Consider the following 10,937-nt stretch of genomic DNA (forward strand, 5'->3'; position numbering starts at 1 on the left):
AATATCTGTCATTCAAAGTACACACGTGAACTGGGTCAGGATTCCCTGTACCCGGGATGCTAAGAGGATTTCCTATCAGGGGCCTGGAGGTACTTTGAGGAATGATAAAGTTAAATTCATGATCAGTAGCAGAGTCTATGATTGGCCACAAATTTCTGCATTGGGGTATGAATGGTTTTATGTAGCCCTGGTGCCATGAATAGGTCATGCCCATCCTAAAAACACTGTTTGGTGTGTTCTGGGTTCCTCCCACACTCTTTAACCATCAGCCCATTTGGCCACATATGCAAGATGCCCAGTCCCCAAGATCTTTAGGAAAATGTCTATGCATTCCCTCCCCCAGACTTTGGAAGATGAACTCAAGGAGTTCTTTTGGTTGACAAGATCAACCCAAAAGAACAGGTAAAACAACATTTCTCTTCTTTCACCAAAAGGTTTAAATCACATAGCTAAACTGGAAACCTTGAAAGAATTTATGAAATTGCTACAAATATCCAATAACATACACTAACGTGAAGCAAAGTGTATTTGAAAAGAAGCTCAGAAAGACAATAGTTTCTCTTAAAGTAAAGGGGAAAAAAACCTTCCTGACATGATTTTATAAAACAAATATTTTAGGCATTCATGAGAACTAGTTCTGGAAGCCAGTGTAAAGAAAAGACATATTCTTTTCTAGCACCCACATAGCTGTAGCTACCCTGTCAAAAGTCTCTAGAGTTCACATAATTGGCCCCAAGATTTTCAAATACTTTAGCCAAATCCCTGGAGTAAAATATTTGCCATTTAAATGTTCTTTGCTTCTTTCAGTCATGTCTCTTTCTTAATACTTTACTTGCTTCTTTGTCTTATAATTAATCTTATTGATCTATGTAACCACCAGTTTTTTTCTTTTTTAAGATGAACATACAGTTCATATGATAAGCATACCCTAAAGGGTAAAGAAGAGTTTCTGTGATTTAGGATATGCTATATTGTTCAATGTTAAGGATCTTTATGATGGTATATGTAGGATACAGGAAGAAAAACATCTTTCTACACATCTGAAGCTGAAAAGGAGTTAAGAGTAATTAATGATTACACCCTTTTGGTAACTAGTTAGCATTTAAAGTAATATAAATAATTTAGTCAGGCAATTTTTGAATCCCATAAGTATTTGCTAAATATCTACTCTGCATATTGCACCAAATATGGAGGCTATAAAGATTAATAAGACCGAATCTCTGCTTTGAAAAATGTACAACCTCATGAAAAAGATACACAAGTGTAATTTCTTATTTTTCTGTAATAATTGAGTAATATTGGATTATGGCTAAATGGACATACTCCCATCCCAAAATAAGCATGGTTTTAGATCTTTTAAAAACAGAAGATAAAAAATAATCTCTTCTATAAAGCTAAAGTAGAAATGGAAAAGGATTGAGGCATTTATATTTTGGATACCAGCAGTCATATTTTATATGTGTACAAAACATCACTCTGTTGGGTTATTATGAGCCCACATAAAGAAATTGAATCTCTTAAATGTTACTATATTCCTCGAAAGCCACATAGCTAGTAAGAGTTAGAACCAGGACTCAACCTCAGTATTTGTACTCCAAGTCCAGATATGCCATATATGCAAGTAATTTTTCTCTATATCCATATAAGCATCTTTGATGTCTAAGACAATCCCACATACAATTCAGTAACACCATTTCCTAAATTTTTTCATGCTTTTTCTTAAGAAAGAGAAATGACTCTATAAAGTAACTGCACAAGGTTATCCAGCTTTTAAACATTACAAGTGGTTACTGGTGGGAGTTGTGTAATCTGCTCTGAAGGTATCTAAGAACACCACTAATTCTCAGATGCACAGGAAAATTTTTCAATATAGTTCTGCCTGAAGGTCAAAGAATAGACCCAGTAACTTCAAAATCCTTACAGTAACATGATTTAGGGGAAAGGGCAATAAAAACTTTTTATCCCAAGTAGAAGCAAAACATTGAATGTCTAGGTTGCTGGTCAATAATGAACAGGATGAACTTAAGTTTGTGTAACCTTGTAAAATAGAGGCATTTATCTCAAACTTTTTTTCTGCTATTATTAAATTCTAGAACTGGAGATTTGTGACAAATAATCCAGACTTTTCTATATTGTAGCAGCCAACTTTCCCCTAAGGAAAACAGCTTAAAGCTTCAAAGACAAAAAGAAAAAGTGATCAGGTATGAAATTTTCACTAACATTTCTTACCAACTGGAATATATAGCAAACTTACTATATTTAAAATCTGTGCAAGACACTAGGGGAATCCAGAGAAGGATAAGACACAACACTTGTAATTGAGCCAAGTGTAGCAATTTTATCGGGATCAACTTTGATTCGCCAAATGGCAAGGAATCTGCGTGATGCATTTGCAGTTCTAATTAAAACTCCCCAGAGTCCTTTCTTTAAGTCTCAGCCCTAATTCATTTCCAGACAGCCCTGCAGTTTTGAGGTGATTTGTATAGCTTCTGTGAAGAACATGGAGAGAACTCTTAGCAATCAGATGTCTTGTATAAATGCAATTCATAGATTAAATTAGAGAAAAAAGTACCAAAAGAACTCTGAGGAAGGAACCATGAAATGGTCCTAAACCCTACAGTGTTCATAACACATATAGGTATGTGCTTCGTTGCTCAGTTGTGTCCAACTCTGCGACCCCGTGGATTGTAGCCCAACATATTCCTCTGCCCATGGGATTCTTCAGGCAGAATACTGGAGTGGGTTGCCATTCCCTTCTCCAGAGGATCTTCTCAGCCCAGGGATGAAACCTGGGTCTCCTGCACTGCAGGCGGATTCTTTATGGTCTGAGCCACCAGGGAAGCCCCATAACACATATGAGCACTTGATAAATATTCGTAGATTAAATAAAGGTGTTCTGTCAGATACTATGGAGGCGACCCAGGTAAGGAAAGCATGTTTCTTTCTCTCCGGAGGTTCATCTCTCATGGGGGACAGGGACACACAATGACTGTTAACAAGATGGACTTGCTGTGTGAGAGTCCTGAACTGATCCCAACTTGACCACAGCAGAGATCACAGTCAACACTGCATTAATAGCGGTCCTGAGTCTCTGAACTTTGCTCATGGTCATTCCTGATCTGCTCATCTAACAACTGTCAACCTTGAACCTCTCACACTTCAATGCATTTCATTCCTGATCCGTCTGGCATTACATGCTGGTACGGTCTGTTGGTGTCGAGCTCCACTTGGACTGATAACCTTAGCTGGAATTTCCGACCTTCGCACTGCCCCAGCAAATGTTTGGGAGACAGCATGGTGATTATTTCAGAGGGCAGACTCTTGGACTTCCCTGATGGTGCAGTAGATAAGAATCTACCTGCCATTGCTGAGAATGTGGGTTCAATCCCTGGTCAAGAAAGATTTCACATGCTGTGGAGCAACTGAACCTGTGTGCCACAACTACTGAGCCCGAATGCCCTAGAGCCTGTGCTCTGAACAACAGAAGACATTGCAATGAGAAGAATGCTCACCAGAACTAGAGAGGAACCCCCCGGGTTAATGACAATTAGAGAAAGCCCAAGCCCAGCAACAAAGACCCAACACAAGCAAAAATAAAATTAATTAATTAATTGTTTTTAAAAAAGAATAAAGAAGAGAGCACAGACTCAACTTTCTGGGGCCATCTATATGGGAAGCTTGGCTCTGCTATTTATTAGTTCTTTGACCTTGGGCTCATAAGTATTTTTCTAAGATTTTTTTGATGTGGACCATATTTAGAGTCTTTGTAGAATTTGTACACCATTGCTTCTGTTTTATGTTTTATTTTTTAGCCAAGAGGCATGTGGGATCTTAGTTTCCTGACCAGGGATCAAACTGAGACCCTCTGCATTGGAAGGCAAAATCTCAATCACTGGAGAGCCAGGGAAGTCCCAACTGATTTTTTATGTCTTGGTTTCTTAATCTTTTGAATTGGGATTTTAATAGTACCTAACTCACAGGGTCCTTAGAACTAAATGAATTAATACTTCCAAAATTATGTTCCTGGCACGTAATTTCTGTTAAGTAAATTTTCGCTCCTTGTGCTTTCCTCTCAGGACCGTTTCACCAAAGCAGACAATAGGTTGCATGATTCCATGGCCTAATTCTGTCCTAGGACATGCTAGCTGACAAAGAGCATGGAGTGAGTAAAGGTAAGGAGATGGGGGAAGGAAGGATGTCTAATTAAGAGTCCAGCGTGGCTAAAGAAGTGGGATCAGGGGCTTCACATGTAGTATTGATTTTAGAAGGCTGAAAAGGACCTGTTTTTGGAGCAACTCAAATATCAAAATTTGGAGTTTGTAATCTATTCTGTTTGCTATGACCCGTGTGTTCTCATGGCAAAACTCTATTAGCCTTTGCCCTGTTTCATTCCGTACTTCAAGGCCAAACTTGCCTGTTACTCCAGGTGCTTCTTGACTTCCTACTTTTGCATTCCAGTCCCCTATAATGAAAAAGACATCTTTTTTGGGTGTTAGTTCTAAAAGGTCTTGTAGGTCTTCATAGAACCGTTGAACTTCAGCTTCTTCAGCATTACTGATTGGGGCATAGACTTGGATTACCATGATATTGAATGGTTTGCCTTGGAAACAAACAGAGATCATTCTGTCATTTTTGAGATTGCATCCAGGTACTGCATTTTGGATTCTTTTGTTGACCATGATGGCTACTCCATTTCTTCTAAGGGATTCCTGCCTTCAGTAGTAGATATAATGGTCATCTGAGTTAAATTCACCCATTCCAGTCCATTTTAGTTCGCTGATTCCTAGATGTCGACATTCACTCGTGCCATCTCCTGTTTGACCACTTCCAATTTGCCTTGATTCATGGACCTAACATTCCAGGTTCCTAAGCAATATTGCTCTTTACAGCATTGGACCTTGTTTCTATTACGTCACATCCACAACTTGTTGTGTTTTTGCTTTGGCTCCATCCCTTCATTCTTTCTGGAGTTATTTCTCCACTGATCTCCTACAGTAGCATATTGGGCACCTACTGACCTGGGGAGTTCATCTTTCAGTGCCCTACCTTTTTGCCTTTTCATACTGTTCATGGGGTTCTCAAGGCAAGAATACTGAAGTGGTTTGCCATTCCCTTCTCTAGTGGACCACATTCTGTCAGACCTCTCCACCATGACCCGTCCATCTTGGGTAGCCCCACACGGCATGGCTTAGTTTCACTGAGTTAGACAAGGCTGTGGTCCACATGATCAGATTGGGTACTTTTCTGTGATTGTGGTTTCAATCTGTCTGCCCTCTGATGCCCTCTCTCAGCACCTACCGTCTTACTTGGGCTTCTCTTACCTTGGATGTGGGGTATCTCTTCACTGCTTCTCCAGCAAAGTGGAGCCACCGCTCCTTACCTTGGATGTGGGGTATCTCCTCTCGGCCGCTGCTCCTGACCTTAGACTTGGGGTAGCTCCTCTTGGCCACTCCTGCGCTGCCCAGCTGAGACTCTACACATGGACATCACCAGATGGTCAACACTGAAATCAGACTGATTATATTCTTTGCAGCCAAAGATGGAGAAGCTCTGTACAGTCAGCAAAAACAAGACCGGGAGCTGACTGCGGCTCAGATCATAAACTCATTATTGCCAACTTCAGACTGAAATTGAAGAAAGTGGGGAAAACCACTAGACCATTTAGGTATGACCTAAATCAAATCCTTTATGATTATACAGTGGAAGTGAGAAATAGATTTAAGGGACTAGATCTGATAGACAAAGTGCCTGATGAACTATGGACGGAGATTTGTGACATTGTACAGGAGACAGGGATCAAGACCATCCCCAAGAAAGAGAAGTGCAAAAAGGCAAAATGGTTGTCTGAGGAGGCTTTACAAATAGCTGTGAAAAGAAGAGAAGTGAAAAGCAAAGGAGAAAAGGAAAGATATTCCCATTTGAATGCAGAGTTCCAAAGAATAGCCAGGAGAGATAAGAAAGCCTTCCTCAGCGATCAATGCAAAGAAATAGAGGAAAACAATAGAACGGGAAAGACTAGAGATCTCTTAAAGAAAATTAGAGATACCAAGGGAACATTTCATGCAAAGATGGGCTCGATAAAGGACAGAAATGGTATGGACCTAACAGAAACAGAAGATATTAAGAAGAGGTGGCAAGAATACATAGAAGAACTATACAGAAAAAGATCATGATCCAGATAACCATGGTGGTATAATCACTCACCTAGAGCCAGATATCCTGGAATGCAAAGTCAAGTGGGTTTTAGGAAGCATCACTATGAACAAAGCTAGTGGAGGTGATGGAATTCCAGTTGAGCTGTTTCAAATCCTGAAAGCTGATGCTGTTAAGTGCTGCACTCAATATGTCAGCAAATTTGGAAAACTCAGCAGTGGCCACAGGACTGGAAAAGGTCAGTTTTCATTCCAATCCCTAAGAAAGGCAATCCCAAAGAATGCTCAAATTACCACACAATTGCACTCATCTCACACGCTAGTAAAGTAATGCTCAAAATTCTCCAAGCCAGGCTTCCACAATTCGTGAACTGTGAACTTCCAGATGTTCAAGCTGGTTTTAGAAAAGGCAGAGGAATCAGAGATCAAATTGACAACATCCTCTGAATCATCAAAAAAGCAAGAGAGTTCCAGAAAAACATCTATTTCTGCTTTATTGACTATGCCAAAGCCTTTGACTGTGTGAATCACAATAAACTGTGGAAAATTCTGAAAGAGATGGGAATACCAGACCACCGGACCTGCCTCTTGAGAAACCTATATGCAGGTCAGGAAGCAACAGTTAGAACTGGACATGGAACAACAGAGAGGTTCAAAATAGGAAAAGGAGTACGTCAAGGCTGTATATTGTCACCCTGCTTATTTAACTTATATGCAGAGTACATCATGAGAAACACTGGGCTGGAAGAAGCACAAGCTGGAATCAATTTTGCAGGGAGAAATATCAATAACCTCAGATATGCAGATGACACCACACTTATGGCAGAAAGTGAAGAAGAACTAAAGAGCCTCTTGATGAAAGTGAAAGAGGAGAGTGAAAAAGTTGGCTTAAAGCTCAACATTCAGAAAACTAAGATCATGGCATCTGGTCCTATCACTTCATGGCAAATAGATGGGGAAACAATGGAAACAGTGGCTGACTTTATTTTTTTGGGGCTCCAAAATCACTGCAGATGTTGATTGCAGCCATGAAATTAAAAGATGCTTACTCCTTGGAAGGAAAGTTATGACCAATCTAGACAGCATTTTAAAAAGCAGAGACATTACTTTGCCAACAAAGGTCCATCTAGTCAAGGTTATGGTTTTTCCAGTGGTCATGTATGGATGTGAGAGTTGGACTGTGAAGAAAGCTGAGCGCAGAAGAATTGATGCTTTTAAACTGTGGTGTTGGAGGAGACTCTTGAGAGTCCCTTGGACTGCAAGGGGATCCATCCAGTCCATCCTAAAGGAGATCAGTCCAGGGTGTTCATTGGAAGGACTGTTGCTGAAGCTGAAAGTCCAATACTTTGGCCATGATGCAAAGAGCTGATTCATTTGAAAAGACCCTGATGATGGGAGGGCTTGAGGGCAAGAGGAAAAGGGGACGACAGAGGATGAGATGGCTGGATGGCATCACTGACTGGATGGATATGAGTTTGAGTAAGCTCTGGGAGTTGGTGATGAACAGGGAGGCCTGGCGCGCTGCAGTCCATGGGGTCGAAAAGAGTCGGACATGACTGAGCAACTGAACTGAACTGAATCCATTCTGTAAACCATGTGTCATCACAAAATTACATTGGTACTCTAGAAAGAACCATAGTGGTAGTGAGGAGGATGGACAGGAGGCTGGGAGGTTGTTTGGGCAAGAAAATATTTTTCAGAAGTTGTAAGGATCTGGGCAAGTGATGAGACACGATACTAAGGTGGTGACAAGGTCAGTGACATTGAGAAAGAAAATGCTCAGACTTCAAATGATATTTGGAAGCAAAACTATAAAAGCAAAATGAAGAAAAACTATTCGCATGTCTGTTATAAGTTAGGGATGTTCAAGGTGGTTTGTAAAACATCTCATTTAATTGGTGCAATGTGTGCGTGGTAAGTCGCTTCAGTTGTGTCTGACTCTGTGACCCCATGGACTATATCCTGCCAGGGTCCTCTGTCCATGGGATTTTCCAGGTAAAAATACTAGAGCGGGTTGCTGTGCCCTCCTCCAGGGGATCTTCCTCCTCCAGGGGTGCAAAGTGAAGGTTGGGTAAATACAGATTCTTGATTAATTCAGATGAAGAAACTCAGAGAGATTAAACTCTTAGCCTGAGGTCACCATTCAATGTGGAAGAAGAGAAATTCAACTCGACCCAGTCTGATTCCTAAGTCTTTCCCCCCATCCCCCACTGATTAAGTTCAAGGAGGAAATGAGAGAAAAGGAGTTGAATATGCTTGCAAATGCTTCTGATGGCTGGAACTGCATTAACTAACGTGAGCAAGTTTCAGAGATGGGATGATTCCTTAAGCTTTGATTTTAAAATTTAAATTGTTTTGGAGTATAGAGATGTGTTGCAGACAACTGGGAATTCAGGTGCTGAAACAGGAGAGAAGTCAGCATTGAAAGCATAGCTTTTAAAATCATTTTCCAAAAGGTGAAAGAGTTGAGATAAGCTCTCCAAAAGAGAGCACGAAAGGGTAAGATAAATGAGGGTCATGAAAGGCCCTCGGTGGCACTTCATTTAATGAGTGGAAGGAAAAGCCTGGAAAGCGAGGTGAAAGGTCAGAGGAGGGAGTCCAAGACCTTAGGAACAGAATTTTAGCAGAAAATAGATGGTCAGGAGTGTCGGATGCTGCTAATATCAAGACAGGGTAAGAACACAGGAAAAGGCCAGTGGATTTGGAAGATACCGAGCATTTTGGGAGAATCATCTCAGGAGAGTGGAAGGAGCAAACCCAGATTTGAAAGTGAAGGGTTGGTAATGAAGAAAAGCAGGTGGGACATTAGGACAGGGATGGGGAAAATAGAACAGGTCTATTGGTTGAGGAGAAGTCAAGCAGCAAAAGTGATTGGAACTTCACTGATGGAGAACAAAGCCCTGGAGAAGAGGGAGAGGATGAGATCCCGTGTGGGTGAGGAGTCTTCCCTGGATGGAAAGTAAACCCCTTTCTCTTGAGAGATCCAAAGTAATTCATGGTGAAGGGCAGTATGTGAAGGAAGCCCGTGTTGCCTGATCTCTGCTTCTTCAACAAAGTAGATGCAAATAATGATCTGCTGAAGTTGAACAGCTTGTGGCACCTTGAGGGGCCAGGAGAAAAAGAGTAATCTAAGCCCTCCTGTTTCACCAGCCACAGTTCTGTTAAGCAATCCATTGTGTGTGTGTGTGTTAGTTGCTCATAGATGTCTGACTCTTTGTGACCCCATTGATGGTAGCCCTCCAGGCTCCTCAGTCTAGGGAATTCTCCAGGCAAGAATACTGGAGTGGGTGACCATTCCCTTCTCCAGGGAGTCTTCTTGACCCAGGGATGGAACCTGGGTCTCCTGCACTGTGGGCAGATTCTTTACCATCTGAGTTTACAATGGGAACATCCCATTGTAAACATTATGCTTCTCTTTTCTGCTTTTTATTGGCTTGTTTTTGGTTGTTCTTTGCTGGCATCAGCAAGCAGATACAGCAGGTTTCCAGCTCTTTAAAGTGTTCTAATTTTCTCCTAGTACTTATGAAATGTATCTAACATTTTTTGAAAAAAGTGAAAATTCCAAAAGAAGATACAATTGTAGCAAAACAGTAAATAAATAAGATATAATGACAACTCTTGCCATAAAACTACTGAAATTAACCCCAATGAGATTTTTTTTTTTTTTTTTTTTGGTGAATTCCTGAAAGTGATAGTTAAATCATTTACCTAAGCTTTGTGTTAGATGACCTCTCATGTGTTAGCATGAGAGGCATATCTTTACTTTAAATGATTGTTCCTCATGTTGCAATTGCCCCATTTCAAGACAAGAACATCTAGTACAGTGTAAGTAACAACATGGCTGTTGATAACAATAACAGAAACATTTCCAGTTCTCCCAAACTGTAGGTCAGAGATTGAACTTCAAAGGCAAGAAAATGAACTTTGTGTGGAATGTGATGAATTCCAGCCCACCGCCTGCAAAGAGCTCCCCACTTCTCCATTTTTCTAGAGAGGTGATTGGTGTGATGAGAGGTCTTGGGATTTTCCTGCATGTAGAGAAAGAGTTGGTATGTGGCTGCTCTGGTTCAATTCTCATGGCTCTCTGAGGAACATAGAAAAGCTCAGGATCCATGAGCTGTCTCAGCCAAAATCTCAGGAGAAAACCTGAGAGTAGGATGGTGAAATTAAAAGCCTTCCTGTGCGGCGCGTTTGCAATATGGCTGAAAGAACTGTTCTGAATATCAGTTTTCTTTGTTACAACACTTTTCATCTAAGGAGTTCTGACATCTCTGGCCTCCAGAGAATTCTCGTTATGTGGATGAGCGCAGTGACAAGCACGAAGCCGGAAAACCACCCAGGTATTCTTTCAGTTTGCTTAGTAAAGGCAGTATGTTGAACCACATTTTACATTTGGCCTCTTCAAAATGTTTTCCCTTAAGAGATTGTTTCCCCAAGCGTGTTACGGACTGTTTACCAGGTGATGGGCTCTATGTTAGGGATTTGTATGTTCAGTTGCTTCAGTTGTGAACGACTCTGTGCGGCCCTACGGGCCTGCCAGTCTCCTCTGTCCGTGGGATTCTCCAGGCACGAATACTGGAGTGGGTTGCCTGACCTCCTCCAGGGGATCTTCCCCCCACCCAGGAATCGAACCCGTGTCTCTTAGGTCTACTTGCATTGGCAGGTGGGTTCTTTACCAAGAGCACCACCTGGAAAGCCCATGCTGTGTATTTATTAATACATAAATTACCTTGTTTAGTATTATCAACAACTCTGAAAGGTAGCTTTTCTTGCCTCAGTGTTATA

The sequence above is a fragment of the Cervus canadensis genome, chromosome 21, assembly GCF_019320065.1.
Source record: "Cervus canadensis isolate Bull #8, Minnesota chromosome 21, ASM1932006v1, whole genome shotgun sequence".
In the NCBI taxonomy this organism is placed as follows: domain Eukaryota; kingdom Metazoa; phylum Chordata; class Mammalia; order Artiodactyla; family Cervidae; genus Cervus; species Cervus canadensis.